Genomic DNA, 27,043 nt, shown 5'->3' on the forward strand with positions numbered 1-27,043 from the left:
CACCAGCTTCGTTAGGTGTGGATTTTACACTTTCCCCTTTTCTGAGAAATGTTTTGTGTCATTTGTAAATGAAAACAGACTTGTTACATTTATGGCACATTTATTTAAAATAATTAAAATATGTGAAAATATGCCTGAATCCTTTGTGCAATGATGCTGAAAAACAAACGATCATTTATTTATAAGGAGGAAAGAGGATTTATAAAATAGCACAATGTTTCATTATTTATGGCATTCTTTAGACAGTCTTAATTTATACATTTCCTTTTCAGAGGAGGGCTGCAATGAAAGAAAAGCATTTGTTGTAAAGCTTGTTTTGACACAAACACCTATAAAAATAATTTTAAAATAATATAAGGTGCAGTATTGCGAGTATTTGTACTGTATTATATTTGTACTTATTTTATTTAAGTAAATTATAAACTTTAATTGTAATGTATTATAATGTATGTTAAATATAATTTAGAAGCACAGTTGAAAATGTGGTTTGTTTGAGGAAAAGTGAATATTTTGACCCCTAATCCTAAATTTGTAAAATATTTCTATATGCTGCATCAACTATTGTTAATGCTCATAATGCTTTCCAGCATATTAATATAATTTGACTTTGATAGATTGGATTTCATAGTGAAAATCCCTATCAATCCCACTTTATCAGATAATCTTACTAATAAGGGATAAATTAATATAATTTGAGAATTAAAGTCAGTTTTAAGGAAGCTTTCAGCAAAAAAATACTAACCTGTTCTTAGTGATAGTGTGTTCATATTTGATGCATAAATATACCTGTATTTGGTATGTTTTCATTTTAAAATGAGAGGCACTTGCATTGTTGATAATGCTTGACAGAAAGGCCTAAGTTGTAGGATACCACCTGAAGAATAGACATACTGTACAGTGAGAGACTTCACTAACCTTTTAACTGCAGGGTTTCATTTAGTTTTCACTTAAATAATTTGTGCTTCAGCTTGACTCTCAGGGGTTCATTGCCTCCATGTATAACCTCTGCAATTGTCACAAGGCACCTGTCACCAGTTTTTGAAAGAGGAAAGGGACTGAATGGATGTACATGGACATTGAACTGCTCTCTCACCCCCTATGAGAACTGCGTGTCCAGTGAGGGTGTACTGTAGATAATGCAGTATACTGCTCGATGGATCAATGAAAAGGGGATATTTTTTGTGGAATTTTGCCTGTGTAACATGCTGAAGAGCACAGGAAAATGCACATTAAAAGTAGCATCCTTGCTTGAAAAGCTTTTAAAATGGGAGTAAAGAAAGAAAAACAAAATATTTCCTTCAAACACCCATTCTTGGCTGAGAGTGACATCTAGCCAGTTTAGCTACTAAGAGGTAGTGTACACACAGCAAAGAGAGTTAAAATCTAGAAATAAAAAACATCTGAAGACCCTGCATGTTTTTTTTTAATCTAAGCTGTAAAAACGCAAGGGTGATCATTGTTTTTATTTTATTTCATCATTGTTTCTGTTGTGACACAAAACAATTGGAAAATCTGTTTCTTTAATAATTGAAAAACCAGCAGGGATTCAGTAACGTGCTGTGTGGGCTGTTCATTCACCTCAAAAAGGGAGAGTGTCTTGGATAATGCAATATATGAACATGTCTGTATAAAATACTGTTAATGCCTACCATAATAATTTATTTCATACTGTACATGCTGTATGTCTTTCCATTGCAAATGTTTCATAGCACAGTGATTTATTTAATTAATTTTCATTTGAGGTTCAGCACAAAGCATTCTAATACTTTGGGTGCTACAGGAGGCCATTTTTAATAACCTACTGTATGTAGCAAGTACTTCAGGAATTGAATTCCTGCAAAAATAAAAAACAAACTGCTCACTGTAGTCTCTACTGCCTTCCATAACGCAAGTTATTTTTAAAATTGGTTTCCAGTTGGTTTCAGCCAACAGAAATGGGCTCTATAGGATATTGTTAAATAACATCTGACAAGTGCTGAAAGAGCTGCATTTTTATCCCTTGTAGAATAGTTCTGCTTCTGCTTCACTTCCCTAACTACCTTATCAATTGACTCTGCCTTGTTTAGAGGAGCTGTGGCTCATCTGTGTTCATGAATGATGGATTGAAAATGACATTGGTCTTAAGCCAGAGACCCTTCTGCGACCCCAGTTAATAATTTCATCTCTTTGCTGTCTTGCAGTAAGCAGTTATGATAGGTACAGTAGAGCAAAGTTTGGAATCAGTTTCATTCTTCTCTGTTTTGTATGTTGCTGATTTCTCAAAAGGCTATTTTTCCACGTATCTACTCAAAATAAAGAGATGATTGCCATTTCCTATCTCAATGGGCATATTGTTCTGTGAATATTTTGCATTTTGAAATGGCACATAAAAGAATGATCAGAAAAAAGGTTTCAAATGGAAGGGAGCTGTATAGAGGTGTTTTTTCAAATGAAAGCGTGGCTTGCAGTTGTGAATGACTAACTCTTAGTTGATATGGTGCTTTTGGACCTGTTTGTCTTGTATATACAGTATTTTGTTCTAAAACTAATTTAACAAGTCATTCCATATATATTTTGTACTTATAACACAAACTTCAATTTTAAAAGTAAACTTCCTTTGAGATTCTGAAATATATTTATTGACATCTTGTTTTGTCTTTTGTCTGCATTCATAGAGCTGTGGAAGGTATTTTACAGCACATGTGCTCATATAAATAAAAAAACCCTATAAGATTGGCTGAGCAATTATTACTGATGATCTACTGTCTGACACGTATAACACATATCTAATGCTGTACAAGTAAAGATGGAGCTTGCCTTTCTGATATGCCGAATAGTTCTTTAGCATTGCAGTTCTTGGAGCAGACTAAATCATTCAAAAACATTTATACTTGCCCTGTTATGGTTTGCAAAAAGGTGATGGGGTTAACTGCTGAAGCATATAATGAGAATGTGCAACACCATATTGTAGACTTTATGGTGCTTCATACTGTATCTTGTCAAGTGCACAGCAAAATGAAATAGTTAAAGTATTGTTCATTCAGCTGGAGCTAGTGACATTCTTTATGCAAGAATGACTCCTGATTAAAGGGTGAGTTTTAATGGAAACTAATTAGCCAACCTCTTTAGACTGGGCATAATGATCAAATGAGCTGTCACATGGTACCTGATACAATGATCCGCTCTCACTTGATATGATATTTTATTCCTTGGCAATTACGCTTCCCCACTGCACTGCGTGTGTTTATTGCCTCAAGCACACATGTCAAATTAAAGAGCAGCTTATGCACCTGATATTTAATTATTGCCTAACTACTGTGCACAATGGGAAAATGTCAAAGCGAGCAATCTAGTACAACAGCAACTAATACTCTTATATTACCGAATGCACACACAAATAAAATATGCATGTGTAAATCAGATTGGAGAACTTTTCTAAGCATCAGAGCTCCTTCACCCCTTTATGTGGTTTATTTTCCTTTGTTGCTATTTATCATAGGATTTCAGCAGATGGTAAAATATACTGGTATCCTATCACTTCTATATAGCTGAAATATTTTTGTAATGGGACATCACTGCAGTCTGTTATTTTTTTTACTCACAGAAGACAAATAATTTGTAAATATTCAGTAAAATAATTTTACTATTTAAATAAGATAATACTGTAGTTCAAATTGTATTGCCTAGATGCTTACTCCTATATATATATCAACTGACGTATATATATACAATATACTGTATATCGTATATAATCGCATACAGTATATATCATATATACCACTTATACTCTATGATAAAGTAGATTTTTATTCCAAAACAATGAGTTTTCCTTTTGCTAGGAAGTAATAAAGTAGGCCGTGGAAAGCATTTGGTAGTGTTCATTTGCTTCTGTATCTGACATCTAATGAATTTCAGTGATTACAGTGTATGTGCTGTATGTGGTATTTCACTGAATTTAATGAAAATCCAGAAAATATGGTGTGCATTCAGGAGACCTCAAATGATTGCTTCAAGGGCTTTTTGGTCTTTGGCATCAACCTTCTGAGATTTGAGATACAGCATCTCTCCCTTCCAAGTCACTCATAGACCTGAAGCAAATCCTTTCCTGCCCCATCAGACGAAGGCAACAAAGCTTGTGGCTGGGAAGAAAGGATCGAATTCAAACCCACAACCCCAGTGAGGGCCGGAGGTAAATTTGAAATCCATTTCTTACATTTTATTACATGTAATTGTTTATTAATTACCAAATTCATACTCTGTGGGTCACAGAAGGTGTGATAATGCATTTAATAATTACTGCAGATGTTTCCTAATACGGTATGTTTTTTGTGTGTAATTTTTATCAAGCTATTAAATTAAAGTTGAAGTGCTTTCCATGGCTGAACCACTGCTTCCTTCTTCTCACACAAATGTCATACTGTACATTGAGGCAAAAAATGTCATGCATACATATGGTCCTGCTTACATTATGATTATACAGTATATGCATATTATCTTGAGTGTTAAAATATATATGGTTGTGATGACAGCCTTGCATGACATTGGCTTTAATTAATGGAGCTTAACAATTTCTTTTCCAACTTTTCATGCCTTTCTAACAAATTATGAAGAATTGTTTTCCAAACCGTGGCTAAAAGAAATGGTATATTTTCTTCTAAAGCCCTGAATCTATTTTTGTGGCATGAAATAGTGACACTGCTTCTCATAACCTTGTAGATCTGTGAACGATTAAGAAATGTTTTCATTAGGTCTTTTAACTTTAGCTAATATGCTTATCGATAAGTGTCCTCCTCTCATTTGGTAGCCTTGCTTATGTAAGGTCTGTTAAAAAATCTTTGATTGAACATAAGCAAGGATTATGTGTGAAGAAAGATGACACAAATTTAGTGTTATTAGAAAAAAATTTAAATACGAGAGATGTTTTATTACATCCCACTTTAAACCTAATTTTTACTCTCTGACTGAAGCTCAATACTCTCAGCACATAGAGCTTGGAATGGTAGCCAGGCAGTGTGTAATTCTACTTTTCCGTTTCCGTTTCAGTGTAATTTTGTGTGATGTTTTTACTAGTTACAAAATGATCCTATAGCACCTCCTCCTTGAAAACTGATCACACTAGATTTAAACTATTTTATACATTGTATTTTTGTTATGTTTTATGGACAAGAAATTTACGTTAACACACCGTCAAACAAAAACATCTATATACATTTGTCAAAAAAAACAACAAAAAATAAGTCGGCACTGCAGCCTCTAATGACGTTAAAGTGTAAACAAGTGTTTTGTCTTGACTGATAATTATTAATAACAAGTCTCCTATGTTTTGTTTTCTCCTAAACTACCTTACAAAAGCTCTCTGCTGTTGAGAGAAATTGCAGAGTGGTGTGCAACATTGTCACTCTTCAGCTAAAGTGGCAATAAGCAAATAAAAAAAAGGGTCATGTAGAAAATTATTCTAACAAAGAGCTAGCTGCTGTGACAGTTCCTAGTATTCTTTGATGGGCCCTCGTACTGTGTGACTGAATCACACTTTGACATAATGTGACAGACCTCCTGCCTATTTTTTAACTGGGGAAAGGTAATTTGACACTGGAATACACAGCAGATGATTGCCTGGTACCCTGTTAGCTTTTCAAATGAAAAGCAAGAAGCTGTTTACTCATCCTTAAAGCAACAGACAGACTGCCTCCTTTCACATTTCTTGGAATAGTAAGCAAAGCTAAGCTGACACTCCTAAGGCCATGTTTCCTGGAAAACATGCGTTTCAGTTAACACTATGAAGGGTTAAAGTTATTCCAGATTTTAACTTAGCACATTGTCCAAGCCCTTGTGTGCTTCTGTGGGTAGTGTCAAGGCTGACAAGCTTAGACAGTAATCAAAAGGAACTGGATAATACTATATTAACTGTCATATTTGAGTCAGAATTGAATATAGTGGCTTTGAAAAAAAATGGTAAAGACAAAGGTTTGAATTTTTAAAACATTGTTGAAATAGAAGACAGAAGTAGCTTAGAAATAAAGATACAAATTGTATGATTCAATTTTTGGGGATATTGAAAATTTTGGATTGAAACATTAAATGGCTTTAAAGAACCCTGCCTTTTTTATGAAACTGGACTCTTAACAGAGAGCTGAAGAAACTGAATTACATTTACCACTAGCACATGCAGACTATCCAATAATAAAACAATATCTGCATAGCAATAAAATGGCTTTTTAAGAAATGTTGTGTTCTACACCCTATAAGAAAAACTCTTAATAAAGAAAATACATTTAGTGTAATTTCATCATATTTAATAAGGGATCATTTTCAGGTATGTGATGTCAGCAGCAGAACAGTCTAAACCTTGTAGAGTACTTACAGTATTTCACTGTTATCCATAACCTAAAGCATTCAGTTAGAAAACCTGTAAAATTCTAAAATAAAAATGTTCACATCAAATTCTGATTTTGTTTCGCAGCCATATGTTGAAACCTTTCGAACTTGATTACAGTGACAGACACCATCCTTCGGTGGGGCATAAAAACTAAAAATGGCGACTGTTAAAAATGCAGGAGTCTTTATTTCTGAATTGTTTTCAGGTCTTAAATATAAAATGAGTTTCAGAGAAGCCATCTTCTCCCTACTATTAAACTATAGATGCTTTTTAGTCTGGGTCTTACCAACCCAACCACTAGCACTGTGCAAACCATTTTTATAACCTTATGTTCAAATGTGGACACTAGCCTGTTACCAAAAATCTGATAATTAACAAATTACCACCCACTGAGCCTATTTACAGTAATCTGAGGCCTTTTGGTGGCCTCTAGCAGCCGGTTGGCTGCTGCTGCAATCCACCCATTCAGATGCAACAATCCCATTAGTATTCATTTATTTTTAACACTTATTTTTAACATTTACTTATTTTTTTAACACCATACACAAAATGGGAAAAATTAGCGACTGTACTGTAATTAGGTTTTAAAGATGCTTTTTACTTTGCATTGTCATTGTTTTTGCACTAGGAAAACGTGATCGAGCCGTACTTCTTTCTATAATGTTCACAAATGCAACCATGGGTGATTTAATCTGCAGTTAGACCTTTTTGCAGAAGACATCATACCTGACAGTTCATAGTAACTCAGGAATCACACAAAACTGGTACTGTATATCACAGGAAAAGTTTGGTGATTAGGTATCACAATTCCTAGAATGTACTGTATCTGTGACAGAGAGCAGTGGTGGTTATCTTCAGTGGTGACTGTGACATCTAGGCTGTAGATGTGTAGACGTTTAGAATGGATTTGCTAGTTTTTTTCGGGTGAAGAGAAAATACAGTCTCTAACAGTGCAATAGTCAAGACCTTCTTTCAGCTTGTCTGTTTTTTGTCTCTTGCAGAAGTAAATGGAATGGGACTGATTTTAGACGCTGGGTGAGATGGTAAAGCAGTGTCCTGTGGTAGCCTGTTGGAGCAAAAGGCTGGGCAGACTCTGATATACTGTACATGCTCAGCCCTTTGCTCCTACAAGATCTATCCAGCCTGAGAAAACCCAGGAAATGTGTAAAGCCTCCCTCCGATCCTGATACCTGTGCAGGCTGTTGTCATTTGAGATGTCAACAGGAGTATGAATATGTCTTGAAAGCTAGGGAGAGCAGGCTGAGAATCCTTCAGTAAAGGGAATTTCTTCCAAATCAGTGGAATAAAGCTTATGAAATTTCAAAAGGCAAACAGTTTTATATCTGAATTTAAGAGCAATAATAGCCTTTAGCTAGAGCATTATAATGAGTTTTGCCATTTAAGAAGAAAGTCAAATTGGAGCTTAATTTTGATTTGTATGAAAAGGGCGACTTTGCAATTAATGAGTTCAGCATCAGAGGGCTGAACTGATCCCTCTCTTGAACAGAAACTCAGGTAGAATTCTGTCTAAACCTATAAATGGAAAGAAGATTTCCATTTACAAATTTCCTGATCTTAGCTATGTCTGTACCAGCTACAGAAGGATCTACATGTGAATAAAAGCCTTAGAAATTTCCAATCTCCTTAGAGTCAGAGAGTACACCATTATTACTGTCCTTGAATCCCTCAATAGAACATAGACGTTTGTTTTGTTTGGAGCGCAAGTAATCAACAAAGTATTCAGCATGTTTATCATGGAGATGCTTGTATCCAGAATGCTGGTTTTAAACTGGTGGTTTTTAAATTCACTTCTCAGAGTGACTAGATGTATAGCCTTCTGAAAGATTTTGTTGTATTTTCAACCTAAGAAATCCTACAGTATGTAAATTGATTATACAGTATGCATTTTCTAACTGATAAAAAATAAAGAACAAGGATTAATTTCAGAACTATTTTTAATCTCTAAAAATACTTGTTACTCAAAACCTCACCAGATACATGCTTTAAGGAGGACTCATTCTGAAGTAAGGAGTTCAAATGTGGGAGTTTAACACAAGTGATTCCTGGCACCAGATCAAATAATTACAGTCCTAGAGTGTAATCATATATGAAGGCTGGTAGTATACTAAATTTGTGGATTAATTATACTAATGTGCTGTAGCAAACATAGAAAAAATACAGTATAGTCAATACAAGATAGTGTTTTTTTGTTTAAACGAGTGTGAATTTTGTATCTAGATGAAAAAGTGTAAAATATTTAAAGCCATTTAACATTATTTCTCAGTCAGTCAGAAAGAGGCATACATCTAAATGTTGTGCAAAGTTTGAAATTGTTTAGAGGCAGATGGAAGACACATGCGGAGCCAAGCTAGCAAACTGGGTTCAATTTTAGACCTGGGATGCTACAGTATCTGTCACGCCCTCTGCAGCCAGAGGGCGCTCCTACTCTGTCCTGTCCCTAGTTTTCTGTGCTTTGCTGTCCTTCCGGTGTCTCTCTCTCTGGGGCTATATATTTCCGGGTCACTCATTCACCTTCGCTCAGCATTGACGTTCGGATGTCCTGAGACCCGCCTAGCACCAGGTCGCCGTTCCGTTCGCGGCCTGAGGGCACAGGTTTCTTTACGGCATTTCCCGAACTCTTTGCACTGCTGAGCCCGGGCTAACTCCCCGTTCCGCCTTCGCATATGGCCTTTTTCCGCTCTCCTGCCATTCCACGGTTTGTCCCTTCCGACATCCGTGACAGTATCTCTGTGGAGTATGTTCTCCCGTTGTTCTTGAGGATTTTCGCCAGGTGCTCTGGATTCCTCCCACAGTCTGAAGATGTACTGGTAGGTTAATGAGCTTCTGGAAAAATGCCCTGGTGTGAGTGTGTGTCTATGTGTCAATCAAATTTGACTAATGATACAGTAAGTACAGTATAACTCAGTGTTACCGTTTCTTTACAGAAACAACTTTCTGTATCAGTATTAACATCATTCAGGATATTTATCTTCTTCTCAGCTGCTTCGTCTTTGTTTTATTCAGTGCACAAGAATGAACAATGTATTTAATGTTAATTTTGAAATCCAACTTAAGACGAGATTCATCAGAACATTCTTACCTTGTAAATTTGAACACTCAATTCTTAACAGCTATTTAAACAGAGTACTTTCCAGAATGTTATAAACTGTAGTAAATTTAAATTGTAATTTAAAGATTTTTAAAGAACAACAGGAGAAGACCATACTGTTTGTAGCAGAAAACTCTGGTGTCAAGGAGGAGAGAAAGGGTAACAGGTAACACAAGATCATTAGGAAAGAGATGGAAATAAAATATACAGTATATTTAGTCAACCCAGAATAATGTGGTAATACAAACACAACTTTTAGGTGTGATCGTTACAATGTAACAAAAAGCTCCTGATGTTAAAACCCAAAGTATAAATGCGATCAAAACAAGAATAAATAACCGAACTACTGTGGATACAGTAGCTAGCAAAAAGAAATGGAAGCCCACAACTCTACTGTGACCCTGTTGCCAGAACAGGACATAATATCAGCTTCAGTAGTTTCAAACCTACAGTAGATGCAAAACACATCCACACAAAATAAATTAACTTCAGATGGGTAGCACCACAGTAACAGTGGAAAAATTAAGATGATGCAAAAAGATATCACAAGAATTAAAGTAGTATTAATCACACCAGAATAGCAGGGAGCTTACTGCTTCCCTGATTCATTGTCTGTTTTGCAGATAAAGTCATGCACATACTGTAACAGAAGCATTAACCACAAAAAGAAAGTACAGAATCAAAATGATGTTGCACCTAAAAGTATTTCCTTTTAAGTGTTTAAGCAGATATCTGTTTTAGAAATTCTGACCAATGGAGAAGTATGTCTTCTCCTTTTTGAGGGACTTCTATTTTCAATTTAATAGTAGCCGCACAGTGCAACAAAGACACATGGAAATAATTATGCTTATAGTAATCAGTGTCACACTAAGTTATCTGTATGAGTGCTGTAATCAAGATTCAAGACTTTGTACATATTAAATTGCATCGTTCCTATGATTATGGAGTTAGTTGGCTGAACAGTATTTCAGCATTGGCAGTAGTGTTAAGTTCACACAACATTTAGATCAAAACCAGTGCAGCCATTTGTAAATTAAGTTTTGAAAATATTGAATAATAACTTTGTTAAGTTTTCAGTGGAGGCAGTCTGACATTTTAAAATAATGTAAATATTATTAGTTTAGAAGAAATACATATTTTACAGGTTCTAGAAGCACTCAAGTATTTTCCCAGGATCATAAATACTAAGATTTGGTTTTAATTGGTTGAACGGATTTTAAATTTGTGTTTATCTTTGTGTCTATTTGATAATTCGGTGCTGCCATTTTGGTTTTAAAATGTATCATAATTTATAATCAGCCCAGCTGAAGCAGGTGTGGAAACTGATGTCATCTATCACATTTACTGGATTTGATTCTGGTTTCCATCTTGATTGACAGCAGCTGCATTGTCAATTAGAAAGTGTCTGGGCTGAAACCTGTGAACTTTGAAGTTGTTTGGTTACACACAAAGTTCAAACCATAAACCGTTAGAATGCTAGCAAATTACCTGAGTGGGTCAGACAACGATATTGGTTTAATGCATAATACAGTGGAAGCTGCCTAATTGAGAAATGCTGATGGATTGCTAAAGTGGAGTGTAGCGAAATAACTGGAATTTAGATTAATTAATTTGTACATCAAGAGAAGCTCACAAAAAACACACTGGAAAAAGTAATCAAAAGTAAAAAAATATTTATTTTAAATTGTGTAATGGTGTAATGTTGTTTACTCATCATACAGTCCAATCTGACATTATGTGATGTTTACATTGTGTGCCCTTTATTCTAAATAAAGTGGTGACGGAAAGAAAACATAAAGGAAAGAGGGCAGTGAGTCAGAATAAAAAATAAATTGATGGGTCATCAACACTCTTGTTCTGCATTGTAAAAGTACATAACTTTATCCATCCATCCAGTTCTAACTGCTTTTTTCCAGTTCAGGTGTGCAGGGGAGCCAGAGCCTGTCCCAGCAAGCAACAGCTGCAAGGCAGGATACACACTGGACAGGATGTCAGTCCATCACAGGGCACACACACAGACATACACACTCATACTTAAGGCCATTTTTCCTGGAAGCCAATTAACCTGCTGTTCCAGTATGATTTTTGACTATAGAAGGAAACCAGAACACCAGGAGGAACACCACATAAAAACAAGGAGAACATACAAACTCCACATTTACTGTATAGCACCACGGGACCAGAACTGAACCCAAGACCCCTATGGAGCAAGGCAGACATGCTAACCATTGTGCCACCTTGCCTCTTGCATATCTTTATATTTACAAGTTTGAGAAAGTGGGCTTAGAAAACAATAGGATAGATTTGTAATAAGCAGAGAATGGCCGACAACAGTTTGAAGAATTATACTGTAGTTCACGCACAGAACAGTTTAATCTCAAGAGGGTGTAAATCAAAGGCTAGAAAGTAGCAGCACAAATGGTTTAATTGATTAATTAAAAATATAAGGAGAAAGAAAGCACTTTCTAAAATGATAAAAAGAAAAGGGTCCAGTTAAAGAAGAACATACAGAACTGCAAGCCAAGGTAAAAAAGAAAGGAATATTACGAGACTATAATATTACAACAGTAATAACAGTAAAAGATTAAACAATGGATACAGAACAATGAAGGGTACAGTGTCTGGAAAGCTTCTCTAGATGATGAAAGTGAAAAGGCTAATGTATTAATGAATACCTGTACTTCTATCGGGTGTTTACCAAGGAAGAGATATATAATATGAAGCTTGGAAGTAGACACACTTTTATTTTGAATATTTGCTTAGAAGATAGGTGTGTTAGAGGTACAAAAACCACCTAAGATAAACAAATCTCAAAAGCCTAATAATATTCTACCTATTTTATGAGAAGAGATGTGATTCAGAGGCCATTAACAAAACTCTTCTAGCAGATTTTTAAGACAGGGGCAATACCCATTGCCTGGAAAATTGTAAACCTAATGCCCATCCATAACAATTATAAAAAAATCAAACCCAGTATACAGTATATAGACTAACAAGTCTTACCTCTTTTACATATAAAGCTATGAAAATAATAATTACAAAGCTAATCTAAAGGATCATCTGCAGGCCATAAGATTCAGGTAAAAGTAGGGATTTAGACAAATTGGATCTTGCTTAACTGAGTTATGTGTGTGAGTTATTGAACAAGCAACTACAATAACAGATACACACAAAGCATATTAAGATTTTCAGAAGGCTTTTAATTATGTTTCAGTAAAAGATTATTCTCAAACTTCAGACAGGCAGTAGATATGGCAATGCATTGAAAACTGGATAATGAATAGAAAACAGAATATAGATAATGGGTTAAATCTCAAACTGGGGTAATAAAGTAAAGTAATTAGTGGAGTACCTCAGGGATATGTATTTGAACCAGTGCTCTTCATTATTTATGCACTGTAATATAGCTGGGTGAACTAATCAAGTGAAGACTAAAAGGTTTGATGGGCTACAGAAAGTGAGATAATGCAGAATTAAACTCTTAATTGTTCAAAACTATTATCAGTTAAACAACCACCGTCTACTTCTGATAACCTTTTATGCCCCGCAGTTTTATTTAAAGTATTTTTTATGTTCAGCCAAGTCTTGTTAAAGATAATTTATTAACAGAAATACCAAGGAAATATTTTGCAGTACATTTTAAATTGTTTCTGACATTACAGTGACCTATTTTTCTGTATGTCCATCTTTTCTTGATGTTTTCCGTTCTGTTTTGCCATTCAGTTTTTGCATCCAAGTTCAGTGTGATATTCTGAAATTTAGACATATCATATCATATTCTATGCAACAATGCTGTAGAATTTTGTACTAAATGCAACAGAGCACAAGTGCAGTACATTATATAGAACACCTGTATAGTAAATACAGATATGGAATGCAAGCAGAAGAAGTTACTTAAGCATGCCCTTGATGCCAATATAACACAGATGTCAGAGCCTTGTTCCAAAACCACAATCATAACATATGGTAATTGCTGCAAAATTATTTTCTGGCTAGCCTTAACCCTACTGATAAAATACCAGAGTCAGCTACTGATGCTTCCCAGAATAAATGCCTGCCAAATCTAACTATATAAAATGTCAGTTGCATGAATGAACAGTACCAGGTAAAACCATTAGCAGTGGTGATAGCCATAGAATTCTATGCGGGTAAGGGTGAATTATTTCACAGATGTGCTTTTAAAGATGTTAGTCTCTCTTCACAAAGAGGATTGTTTTTATTTCAGAGAGGAACTGTACTTGGAAATATTTGCTGAATTTAATGGATTTTTTTACATGTATGCATTGAACTATACAAATATTTTACATCCCTTGTGAAACACGTTGCATTTGGCCAACTCCGGTTTGGTATCTCTGTTGAAAAGAAACATTTCTTAAAAATTAAAAATCCTGTATCTTTATCATAGTATTTCTGCAATATTCTGTATAGGTCATATACTGTAAAACTAAAGAAATACGTGTCTATTTTCTTTTGTTTCAAACCTACAATTCTTAATGCAAAATGTAAGCTATGTACTGTACTGATAGCTGACAGAATCAGAGCTGAAAAGACACCAACATAAACTATGAAAAAAGATTAATAATCACGGCAGTAATGATAAAGTTTAAGAAAAATACAGTATTGAAACTATTCTATATTATAGTGAAATGGGCAGGATACAGTAAGTTGGTACTTGGGTGGATTGATTCACCAAAAGAAGCAATGTGGACTAGAGAGAGAGAGTAAGGAACTCAAATGAAAACAGACATGCAGTGACTAAGGTCGCTCTTATGATTCCTCCACGTACAGGAGAGTGTCCACAGGAGTACCCTTTTACAGGCCTCCTTGGGTGTGGTTACAAAAGATGACATAACAGGTGTCACCTGGCAGGAACCAGATTCCAAAACTCCCACTTTTAGGGACAGCACGCTTTACTTTGCATTTTGTTTAAATTGTTCATTGTACTGTATCTAATGTAGAGAAAATGCTTCCAATATTTTAATAAACATATTTATTGAAATAAATGAAACAAAATAATATTTCTTTGAAATGTTTATCAGTCATGTTTAAGAGTGTTTTTTGGTATAATGTAAATATTTAATTAAGTAAGCACTTTTAAACATAATATTCACTTTCAGGATTTCATTTGCTTGCACTTCATGCTTAAACTACTGGTTAATTTCACATTTGATGGTGTCATTTTGCAGGATATGTGTGTTGCTGCAGCTTGTTGATTGTTTATTTTTGCCATTTTATACACAGTTTAATTCCAGATATCATTCATCTATGTTTCAGGATCTTTGAAGTGGAGGATCCCAAAAATGACATGTTGCACTTGACTGCTGTTTTTCCTCAAATGTAAGTGTTTTTTAGTATGTATAAAACATAGATTAACCTATGAAAAGTGCAAAAATGTGCTTTATTTATTTAATTACTTTTTTAGCATGTCTCCACTTTCAACTTATTTTTTGGCGCCATCATCTGCTCATTTGTGTAAAAGCACTGTTATTCTTCAGTACCGTATGTTATCTTGAATGAAATAAGCTAGAATTACTACAGGTACATCCTTTAATTCAGAATTAGTGTTTTCATATACAGGTAGTTTTAGTCTATAATCTGTTTATTTATAATGGTTTTCAGCAAATATGTAATATATATCTGAGTGCAAAATGCAATCCTTTTAATTGAAAAGCTTTTAAAAAGGCAAAAAAGGCATTATTTTCCATTTTGTTGTATTGGTATGAACTGTAGAATTCTACAGTACATTATTTATTATTGTCAAAAAGTAAGCTTTAGTTGCATTTTAATGATTTTTTAATGTTGCATTTTTTAAAAGAGCATTAATCTTGTCATCCTAAGAGATTCCTGTTTAGTGCATAGTTTAACATTATGGCCTGTGTATTCAAATCAATTCGGAAATATGGAAAAGAAAATTCAATACAGTATGTATACGCCCCTTGATTAAAATTTGTTTTGTTTTCCGTGTCACAAGAATTCCATTCACCAGAAAAGTATTTGTTTAAATATTGTAAACCTTCAAATGTACAAGCATTCAGCAGAAGTTCAGAAAGTGTTTTCCAGTATGCAGTAATTGCACTTTTTCAAACTATTCACTTTTTCATTAAGAATATATAGTGCATTTGGTTATAATTTATCACTGTATAAATGGAGAAGAGCAATTGCAAATTTTTTGATATTGTGAACATACAGTAGATTATTTCTGAATTCATTATCAGTCAGTCATCAGTGATTTAATTATTGCTTTTCAAAAACAGAGTAATACTGTGAAGGAAAGGTGGTGAAAACTACACATCTCACAGCATGTGAGTTAGGTAATAATATAAAAAGGTATAAAAGAGCCATGGAACCTTATTAATATAGATACTTTCAAAATTAGATGAAAATGTAGTGCTTGGCCTTCTCCATTACCCCAGTGGAATTCCAGTATGTCAGAAATCTTTAATGTTCTAGAAACATCTGTTCTATTTAGTGAATTTGATGGCTGTGCCAAGGTGTACATTTTAACCCATTGGGAACAATCACTGTAAAATAATCCAGGTATTGTGATCATCTATTAAGGTAACAGTATTCAAGGAACCTAAACCAACTTAACAGTTTCATGTTCCAGCATCTCAAGCCAATTAGTCTGAAATGCACTTATTTTACTTATTTCACTTATTTTAAAGACCTAACTTTTTTTTTAAATGTCGTGCTGTACGAATTTGCAGGGATTTGCTATGCAGATTTGTTTGACTCATATTGAACATTTTCAAACCTGTTTATTTATTGTACATTTAAAAAGCAAATGAGAATGAGTTCAAGTAAAAAGCCTAGAAAAGGTATAAGAATTTCGTACTGTAAAACTTGAGATCTTTTATTTACAAACAAAGCTCAGATTACACAGCAATGGACATTTCAGAAAGTAGCTGAACAGTACATTTTGCTTTGGAAGTGTCCCTTGTTGAGAATAAGGTCAACGTGACAGGAGTATTCAGTTCATTTGGCTTCTTGCAGTGTGGGCTAGCAGACTGAGGATGGCATGTTTTTAATTTTTAAAAGCCCCGAGTTAAAAAATCAAACATCATTTTCATGTTGTCCATGAACAAATTAGACAAGTTTAACCTATTTTCTTTTATTATATGTTTTTAACACTAAACAAAATGATAAAATCAGCCTTATTTTTCTGAGTGTCATTTATAGATAACATACACATAGCTATTTTATCTCAGTTTTAACATGTATTATGTACTATGTGGCAGTTCTTGAGTCCTGAGTAATTGGCTTAACACAGCTATTGATTCACAGTGTACAGAAATGCCATGGAAATGTCAATTGTTAAGGTTATTGATTCAGCAGTAAAGCCCTTGATTTCTTTGGAGGGTTTTACTGTTGCAACAATGTTTGTTAAATACAAAATTCATTCAATACTTAAAGAAACTGAAAAAAAACTAACATTACAATGCAATGGGGTAAGACTCCTAAGGATACAAGTACTGTATCATTGATTTGGGGAAATGAGTCGGACATCTTCCCATTAGGGCTAGGCTTTGAAAAGTGGTTGTTTTCTCACATCTGTAACTTGCCATGAAAAAGTTAATCCTGTTTGTGAAGGTCTGTGATGTATGCTCATGTACAGTACAGTAAAAACAGATTCATAGTCTTTACTGGATCTGCTGCATTTTAAATCTACAATCTTGGTGTTAATCCTATCAGATGAAAAGTTACTTGAGAATAAAAGATCATGACTAATCATGTGTAAACAGACTGGTAACAACTAGATTCATACCACCCATCCATGCCAATATTACAGTACATTTTACTTTTTCAAGTCTTAATTCAATGTTTTCTGGAAACTTTTCACAATTCCCAATCACAAATAACATTTTTAGGTTATTGTTAAACTGAAAGACCCATCATTTTATGATCATGCATTTTGTGTGGCTGAATTAGACTGTCGGTCTTTTTTCAACAAAAGGTTCATTTTTGTACTTAAATTTGTTTTTATATTTTCACATTTTATAAGTATATATCATTTCACAACAGAAGCTTTTTTTTTACATTTGGAGTTCTCAGGAATCAAAGGAATAAAATGGAAAGCTGTTCCTCTAAAGTGCTTTCTGTCATGTGCAATTCCCTGGTTACAGCTGCAGCACAGTGACCTCTGAACAAAAAATGTGTAATCTGTAAACTCGGTGTCAATCCTTCTGTCAATAGACACAACAAATAGATTTCTGGTCAGATAAGAGGTGTACAAACAAGAAAGGGAATTACATTCAAAACGTTATCTAAGCACCTTTATTTAAATCTTTTACAGATGTGAAAACAGACTGAAATATTCTTTATACACCACAGCAGAATATTAAAGTTACTGAAGGCTGCAGGTTCTGCACAAGGCATTTTCAAGTGTGTAATGAATAATAATTTTATCTGCGATAGCAGATACAGGATCTTCCTAATACCCATTTTCACTGGTTCCTGTCATTTATTTTTGTGTGCATTCAAAGTAAAATTGGACTTTAGTTATTCTTTTAATTAAATTATGTGTCAGGTGTCACTTTGTACATTTATAGACAGTTACTGTCTGACATCTAAGACTTTTTTTATTTAGAGTAGGTTGGTAAATGAAAGAAAATTAACTGTATTTTCCTTCACATCATACATTGCAATCCTTATTCGTTTTTAGCACATTATCCCCTTTACTGAAAATGTTGTGAAGCAATGTACATCAACATCTGAAATATATTACAGTAAAAACTATACAGTGTATAAATTATATATGATATGTAATTATTTCCAATGTTCTTGAGACATTTTGTATTTATTTTTATATTTTATTACACTATCACACTGCTTGTTTTCAAACTAGAGACAGATAATGCAATTGTTTCAGCCATAACTTAATTAAAAGAGTTGGTCATTTTGTTTCCAAAAAAAAGTATGTTTTCCTTAGATATGCTAATTGTATTAATATTTATAGCTCACTGGCAAACACCATTTTGGTTAAAGGGATGAATTATGTACATGTTTTGTCTTGGTCCTACGCCTGAAAAAGAAGAGTGTGGTGGGTTACTCTGTTCTTGTTGTCTGCACTGACTATGTGGGCTTTCATTGAGCTAACATAAGTCAGTACATCTGGAGGGGCATATTAAACATTTATGAATTACTGTAATGAAAAAGAGGATTACAGTAGGTCTATCCAGGGCAGGGACAATTTTGTCTAACACAAAGCACGTGCTAAGTAATGAGAAACAGTTGAAAGGTATTTGAAGATTTTAATAGTGCATAGAACATGTATGTTTTTGAGAATCCTTAGGGTAGTTTTATCTCTTTGAGGTTTTAATACTGTGTTTATTATGTAATGTTGTATTTTTCCTTCATTATGCAGGTTTTGTAATCAGGCTTATATAACAGATGTTTTCATAAAGCATTATCATTTTTATGATGACCAAATCCACTGTTAAAAAAACGTTTAGCTGTAGAATGTGTTACTCTGGGCTGATACAGTTACTGTATGTTATCTGGTAAAAAGTAAAGACTGTCAGGTAGTAAAGCATTCGGATATTCTCAGAATGGAACTCAGTATATTCTTTTAATTAAATAACTGCTCACACATTGTTTTATTGCTTTGCTGTCTATGGTATCCTTCCAAAAAATCTTTGTCATCACGTCATAATTGACAGTGTGCTGCCTTAGTGTTGTTAGATGCTGGCTGAGACTTATCTGTGAGACCCTCTTCCTGCCACTTCAGTAATAAAACAGTGAAACAGTTAAGCATTTGGTGAAGAAAAAACAAATAGAAGCAAATAAAATACTTGTTAAGTGAGTAAGCTTCATAATTCCATATTTTGTTCTTCACATTTCAGTTCATTGATGATTGTCTGTGGAAAACTCTGAAAAGCTGAAATACGTTACACTTTTCTAGAAATAATTTATAGCACATTGTAAACCAAAGAAATATGGACAGAATGTGGTCTTCAAAATCAATGACTTGAGGTCCACAATGGAGATGAATTGAATGGAACAGTAATATGTGGTCCATTTGCAGTACATAAAACGATTACACAATTATGTCTTTGTGTCATTGGTTCAGTTGTGGATTTCTTATGAGTGGGCTCCTCCTTGCATGAAATATGCGAAGCGTCAAACTCTAACAGCATGGAGGCTGTGTCTTCCAGACAAAAAAAGCTTAGGTCTCAGCAGGCCACAAAGACTTCCTCCTGATGGGCATTTTTTCCATGACGTTCAAAGGTTAACTAAAGATACACTGTATACATATCACATATCTGAGATCAGTTCAACTATTGGCATCACCTAGCAAGGGGATCAAGATGGATCTCTGCTGCAAACAGGCCATGGCTTCTTCAAAATTGTTCTTTAGTCTGTTACCAGCAGTGCCACAGAATCACAAAATCACCTCTTATTCCTACTGTCAAAATAGCGCATTGTAATATTATTTACCTTAAAGTGTAGAAGACTATTCTGTGAGATTTAAAAGGAAGCCTTTGGCCTCCATGCAGTTTATGACCTTTGCTGCATCCAGGAGATTCTCAGAGAGAGAAGCACAGAGTGGTAGAATAGATCATCTTTCATAAGAAGTATTAAACTGAGGTATAGTGTTACTCTATAGGCCCATGTTTTATTGTTTCATGACAATGGGGAATTTTAACTCAGCCAGGAGCTGTACTTTAATCAAATTGAAGAAAATAAAATCCACCCTGCTTTACTACTGTAGTTTGATTGATTCAGGTGCCAGTTTCATCTTTCATTCCCCAGTGTTTTGTGTAACAGCTTTTTGCATTAAACAGTACATCCAAAGCATTAAATTCATCTGAAAACAGTCCAGCTGAAGCGCAGTGTACTTTGCAAAATAACACTAGACCAGGGCTCTCAAGAAAAAAATCCTGGAGGGCCATGTGTCTTATAGTTTTTGGTACATAGTGAACCAACAATTAAATTATTAGCCAAATTATTTTTATAGTTTTAAAAATATCTAGCATTTTTTTCACAAGGCTTTTAACAATTGATATTTCAGAACATTAATTTTATTAAAGTTGTTTTACAAGTCTGTAAAACACTTCAGCACCTGGTTAGAAGCTAAGCAGTTAATTAAATTATCCAACTGTGTAACAGAGCTAGGGGAACACCATGCAGAAAAAAGTAGCCCACCAGGAACTGAATCTGAGACCATAGCACTAGTCTATGAGTGGTTTAATTGCACTGCAAAAGAAATGTGGCAAGACAAAGAGCTGCCCCACCTTTAATTAGATAATTAGATTAATGAATTAATTACATTTGTAGCTGAGGCGTCCCTAAAGTTGTCTAACGGGCAGATTGAACTGCATGAAAGTGTAAGCAAGTCTCATTCTCATTTCATAGTCAACCAGCCAATCAATCAGTAAATCTAATAATAATGATAAAAAATAGTTCCTTACACTTATACAGTATAGCATAAGACTCCCCTCCACAATGTTTAGTCCCCACAGGAATGAATGGATGGAACCCATAGTGCTCCAGTATGCTCACCACACATCAGACACACATCCAGAGGAGGAGAACAGAGTGATTAAGCCAGTTCAGAGATGGGGATTATTAGGTGGCCAGGACTGGTAAATGCCAGGGGGAAATTTGGCCAGGACACCGGGGTAACAACCCTACTCTTTTCGAGAAATGCCCTGGGATTTTTAATGACCACAAAGATTTTATGACTCATCCGGAGGACGGCAACTTTTTTTACAGTATCACAAGCTTTGTTTATTTCTATAAAATTGTATGAGTCTGTTGTTGATTTGCTATTGTTGAGGAATTATGTTAATAAAAAAACAAAGCAAACAGCTGCTCTCTTACAGTACCTTGTTGTTTGTGTCATACAGTAGGTGTTCCATTGTGACAGTCTGTTTGTACTGTACAGTAGCTCTACTTGAGAAATATATGCATGAAATGGGAAATTGACTTAAACGTGGACTTGTGGGCCTGTCCTAGCTAGCTAGTATCTCAAGTACTGCAGTTGTTTTCTTTGCTTAGTTGTAAATGGCAGTTTTTGTGTGTTTTGAAGAAATATCTCTTGATGGTTATGTAAATTCACTACAATAGATGAAATCCTCAGCGTTTGACTTTGTGCCATGTTGGAAATGTTTTCTTAGAAATAATATGCTTACTGCTTTTTGTAAGAAAACATCACCTTAGAAAAGTCTCTCCACATGAATATTCCTTGTTAGAAAAACCTAATTAAAAAAAACATGATGTATAATTTTCCATTTCTCAGATTTTAAATGAGCTTTAGGACTACTTGTATTAATTTATTTTTATTTAATTACACCTAAATACATTGTCTTGTAACAAAATAAATGTTGTCTTTGTTGTTTTACAAGTCTACTTACAGTATTTATTGTGTTGTCTGCGTTTACTTTCCTGTTGTTGTTAATACTGTGGAGATCCTGTCACGGGCTTTGAGGGGTTTCATAGCTCTGTCACAATATCTGCCTCTGGGACTAAGTCTAAAGAGAACTGAAATTAGGCTTCATTTCAGGAAGCACCATAGGCACAAAATAAGGGTGTGAAATTTGGTTTGCTGCAGAAATGTAAAGGACAGAATGATAATTTGAATTTGGGTGATAAGAGGTTAGAAGTTTGATTTGAGGACTGAGTGGAAAATCCTACTTTTGAGACAATATTTTCAATGCATACAGTATAATTATTTGTTTATTACTATTCACTGATATTTTCTGCCTTGGAATATACCAAATGATTCTAGATTTTGCAAAAATGAGTGTCAACCAATACTCCCCCTGAAGTGCTGTGTACAATTATTCAGTTTGAAATTGATTGATCGTTCTCTGTTACCCTGGTTTTCTGAAGGAAAGAGTAGAGTAGAGTAGAGTAGGGTAGGGTAGAGTAGAGTAGAGTATGTGTTGCTACTTACCAGGGGAGATATGTCTTGTATTTAAAGTACTGCATAAACCTTTATTAATAATTTAAAAATACCTGTGCAGTTTTCTCTGTAAAGAATTAAAAAGAGTGGAAAATATATATTTGCTACCTACACATGGTCCAGAATTTATGTATATTAATGTGTCTTTTTCAACAAAAAAATAGATTGTTTAAAATGTTTTTTTAATGTACTGAACAGTGCAAAGTAGTCAATTTCATTATCTTAAAGCACAGAGCAGTGCCAACTTTAAAAAGAAACAATGACAATAATTACATTCAGCTTTGTACGTGTGCTTCTTTTGTGGTATCTGTGCAATTAATTTACATTCCACTTTGAAGACTTTGAAGAGATTGTCATTTGTTTGCTTGTTCATTTTGTCTGGCAGATACTTCCAATTTTTTAGGTTCATTCACAATCCTCTGCATATATACAGTACATAGTATCAAAAGAAAATTGATTTATGCATGCATGTGTTAACAAAGATAAAGTATAAGATTTTGGATATTGATAACTTGTTAGCATTATTTTGGTTAATACACTTGACTGATTTTGATTGTTGTATAAACATTAAACATATTAATGAGCAAGCTGATTAGGCACAGGTGAGGAGGCAAGTTAACCTGTTAGAAGTCAAGCATAATAACCAGTATGTCCAGTATGACCTCTTGAGTCTTGAGTCTTTAGTCTTTAGCATTGAAGACCACAGTAATCAATATCAGTGACTGTTGCAGAGGCATGCAGAATTATGCTCTAATTGTTGTGTGTACAACAGATCGATGGATTGGGAGGGCCAAGTATGATGGTGTGGGCTGAAGACTCTCATCACAACAACTTCACTGGTAGTGATAAATGGCAGCCTGACCACACCTATCTCTATTGATCGAGCGCTGGATCCTTGCCTGCTGCCCTCCTTTTGGGCTCAACCTAACTTAACAATATTCCAGCCGAGCAACACATGTCCTCATGCCGCTCATGCGACAATGTCTTTTAAATTAGAATGTCTCTCTGGAAGCCCTGCCTCCAGAAAAAAAGCTCCATTGAACATTTGTAAGAAGTGAGGGAATTACATAGATTTTAAGATTCAAAGAACTGTAAATTGACCCATGCTTGTCCAGTCAGTACAAGAGAAATGGGACACAATCCCACAAGACAACATTTGTCAAAGTATGTGTCAAAGATATGTAGTCTGTATTGCTTCCAGTAGTGGGCACACAACTATATTAGACCGTTGCTTTTCAGTCTCCCACTTGATCACCTTTGTTGATGACAAACGTTAATCTGCATTATGAATTTACAGTATCTACAGTATGTTCAGTAAAATACCAGTGCATCTTCTGTAAGAAAGGTTATTTTCCTGATAATTTTGTGAATTTTGCCGCAGTTATAGGAAATTTGAGAATAGGCTTCTATATTTTATACAGTATTTGCCTGTTAGACACCATCAGTATCAGTAAACTGCTCTTTTCTAGGTACTATTCTGCAGCACTTAAAAAAGTAGGTGCAGGTCATGTGAGGAAAACTGCAAATTATTTACTGTACAGTAATTTTTATCATAGGTAAGCCTTGATTAACTCTTAAATATTAATGCTTTTCTCCAAGGAGAAAAAGTTAACATAATGAAAGATATTTGAGCATGCATGATTTATTGGAAGTCGCACCTAAGGTATAAATTAAAATTAAACAAAAGCATTATACTGTAGATATTGTTGATGAAATGTCACCCATTACATGGAAATATGAACTAAACATGGATAAGACGGGTCTTAAAGGACAGAAAAATTGAACATGGATGGAGTAGAATGACATTAAAGCAGTCAAGACTTGCAGGGTTCCTCATAAGAGACAAGCTTTGCCAGGAGAAAAGCCAGTGAAAAAAGCTGAGAGACAGACAGATTAAATAATTATAGCCGTACAACAAGGTTTATGTGAAGTGGGAGGAATGAAACTGTCACCTCCTGCTGTCTCAGCTTTAATATGCATAGGATATCGCCAACAACACTTTCTCCTTTGGTAAGGAAAGATGTCCTGTAAAATGAAGACTTCTTTCTCATAATGGAAAGATGGCATTCATAAGTAAGCAAGAGACAACAGAAGGCATCTTCAGTAAAGGAAACCAGTTGAGAGCAATTCAGATGGAAACACCATTGCAAAGTAATTGAATTGTACAGTACATACTGTATAGTAACATATTATTAAAATGCTCAATAATCTTATCTGTAATGCTTTTACATGTTGGGTTTTTTTCATAATCTGTTTAGGTATAGTGAAATTTGAAACTGTAGTTTTGTCATTTTAATAACTGTTTTGATTTACTGTATAAATCTGTTCAGTCAGAAGAGCAAATATACTGTATGTTTGTTTTTCATGTCTCAGTAGCCATAGATCCTCTTATAATGAGGTACATTTTTCCTGATTTCTAATTAATCCTTCAATCCAGGTGATCATCCTTGCCTGACCAACAGCAATCCAAGTTCTTGAGAGATAGTGAGCTGCTACTTCACCTTGTTGAGGAAAACCGATATAGCAGGCAGGTGGAGGTTGGAAAACAGAGAGTTTAAAAGGTGTAACAAGTTTGATTGCTTAATGTAACTTTAAAAATCCCTTTCTGACCATTCATCACGTGTGTTTTTTATCGTAAACAAATGAGATTTATTTATATAGCTGGTGTATTGTCCATATAATACTGTAGATATATTTCAAAAAGAGAATTGAATGCGCATTTTTGTTCTTTTTGTGAATTTATAGCCTGAACTATCACTTCAGGTCAGCCACCTGTCTGCTGAGTGCCTGAGAATCACATTGAGCATAATATTGTTTTCCCACAAAGCACTAGGCCAAGGGCAAGGCATATACTGAAAATGGTTTTCAGATAGTGAATTCAGATAGTGAATGAAAGAACCACCAAGCATTGAGTCAACAATGGCAGTAACCTTTATTGGACATTCTAACAGTTTTGACATACTGTACATGTACATGGCCTACAGTATTTTCAATATCCATCTCTTTTTCATGAACTTTTGCTGAGTTTATTTTTCCTCAAGAAAATATATATACACTATAATTTTATATGGTGCTCCGCTAATGTTAGCCAAATTAGTAAAATTATGCTGGCCCAATTAAAACATTGACATTGTTTGCTGGCTATCTGGAGAATTATTGTATTTTATCTTAAATAATGCTATGTGTAGAAAACTGAAATGACTTTCTTTTTTCTTAAATGTTTCCTAATATTATTAATTGATCTGTGGCATTGTAGAAAAAACTTGTTTTTGTCCAAAATATCCGTCAAGGCGTATATACAGCTAGGCACCTAACAATATAAAACAGCTGAAATATAATTTGGACTGTGTGTACAGTTTGAAAGGAAATACATGCATAGGTCAAGAGAAAATGATCAGTTTGCATCCAAGACCAAAATATTTCCAGTGAGAAATACAGTACTTGTTGATGTTGAGTCTTAAAATATTATCCTGACATGACTGGTGTTTGATGAGCCCTTAGAAATACACTGCATTATTGTATTGGTGTGATCACATTTAGCTACAGTTACCTGATATTGGCTAAAATATTAATTAAACATAAACACATAGATACTGTATCTGTTCAGAAATATTGACCATCAGATCAGAAAAAAAATGTCTGCAATGTTTTCAAAGACTGCCATGTTAGCATTTAATAACAATCAGAGAGGACTCCAAAGACACATGGGAATAATTATCATTATAATAACCATTGTCACACTAAGTGATCAATGCAATGTTATATTCATGGAATTTAGGTGATATAGTGTATACTGTGAGACATTAGATTTTTTTGCATTAATAGTGCATTTTAGTTTAGAAATCCTTATCTAAATGTGTTTAAATGATTATAATTACAGTATACTTACTGAGCTTGGAGTTAATTTGTTAAACAGTTTTCCAGCAACAGTAGTTTGTTTACTCTGTTTTGATCATTTGTCATGCAAGCAATTGTAACATAGGGAACTAGATACTGAAGTTTGAGTCGTTTTCTGCATGGATGATTCCTGAAAAAATCGGACTTTACGATGTGCACTAATTATTAATAAAAGCAGTCAAAGGTAACTGGAATGACAGAATAACCCAGTGGTCAAGCAGTAACCAATCTTGGTGTAGGCAAGTATATTTTTGTCCATGGGTAATATAAACTAAGACGTGCAATTGAGTACCAGGTAGAAAAAAACCCACAATATTGCAGAAATCAACAATACCCACAACCTTCTCATTTGATAGACAAATTGTAAGCACTTTATTTCATGAGTTTCATGAGCCCAAATATGGACTAATTAAAATATAGGCCACTAAGCTAAACAGAGTTTCCATAACTTTTAACAGAATTGCTATGTGAACTAAGTCTCACTGTTGGCCAAAGAAGAATGCAAGATGATGAATTTATGATGGCATCCTGTAATTAATTAAATAATTCTAATCCTGCTCTCATGATCAGAGGTGATGAATTTTAAAAAAATGGCTTTAGTAGGAAAAACATTCTTGCTATTATAGTTCTGGACATTTTATAGTCTCCACACTGCTTTAAGAAGTTCTGTTACCTTTTTAGGAAAAAAAACCTCTTGCATTAACTTTCATAAATGATCTCATGTCTGGTTGTCCAAAATAGTTGTAAAAAATGCAGTCTTGTTGTCAAAATCCCT

The 27,043-nt window shown here is 34.4% G+C and overlaps 1 long non-coding RNA gene across 1 annotated transcript in view; it reads left to right on the forward strand.

The window, feature by feature from the left end:
- LOC148645545 (uncharacterized) overlaps nt 1–27,043 on the forward strand; it is a 245,042-nt gene that overhangs the window by 143,129 nt on the left and 74,870 nt on the right. Inside the window, exon 4 of the long non-coding RNA XR_015928050.1 lies at nt 14,739–14,801. This is a non-coding gene — a long non-coding RNA (uncharacterized LOC148645545). The remainder of the gene's footprint in view (nt 1–14,738; nt 14,802–27,043) is intronic.

The sequence above is a fragment of the Lepisosteus platostomus genome, chromosome 18 (genome assembly GCF_059453375.1).
Source record: "Lepisosteus platostomus isolate fLepPlt1 chromosome 18, fLepPlt1.hap1, whole genome shotgun sequence".
NCBI classification, from domain to species: Eukaryota; Metazoa; Chordata; class Actinopteri; order Semionotiformes; family Lepisosteidae; genus Lepisosteus; species Lepisosteus platostomus.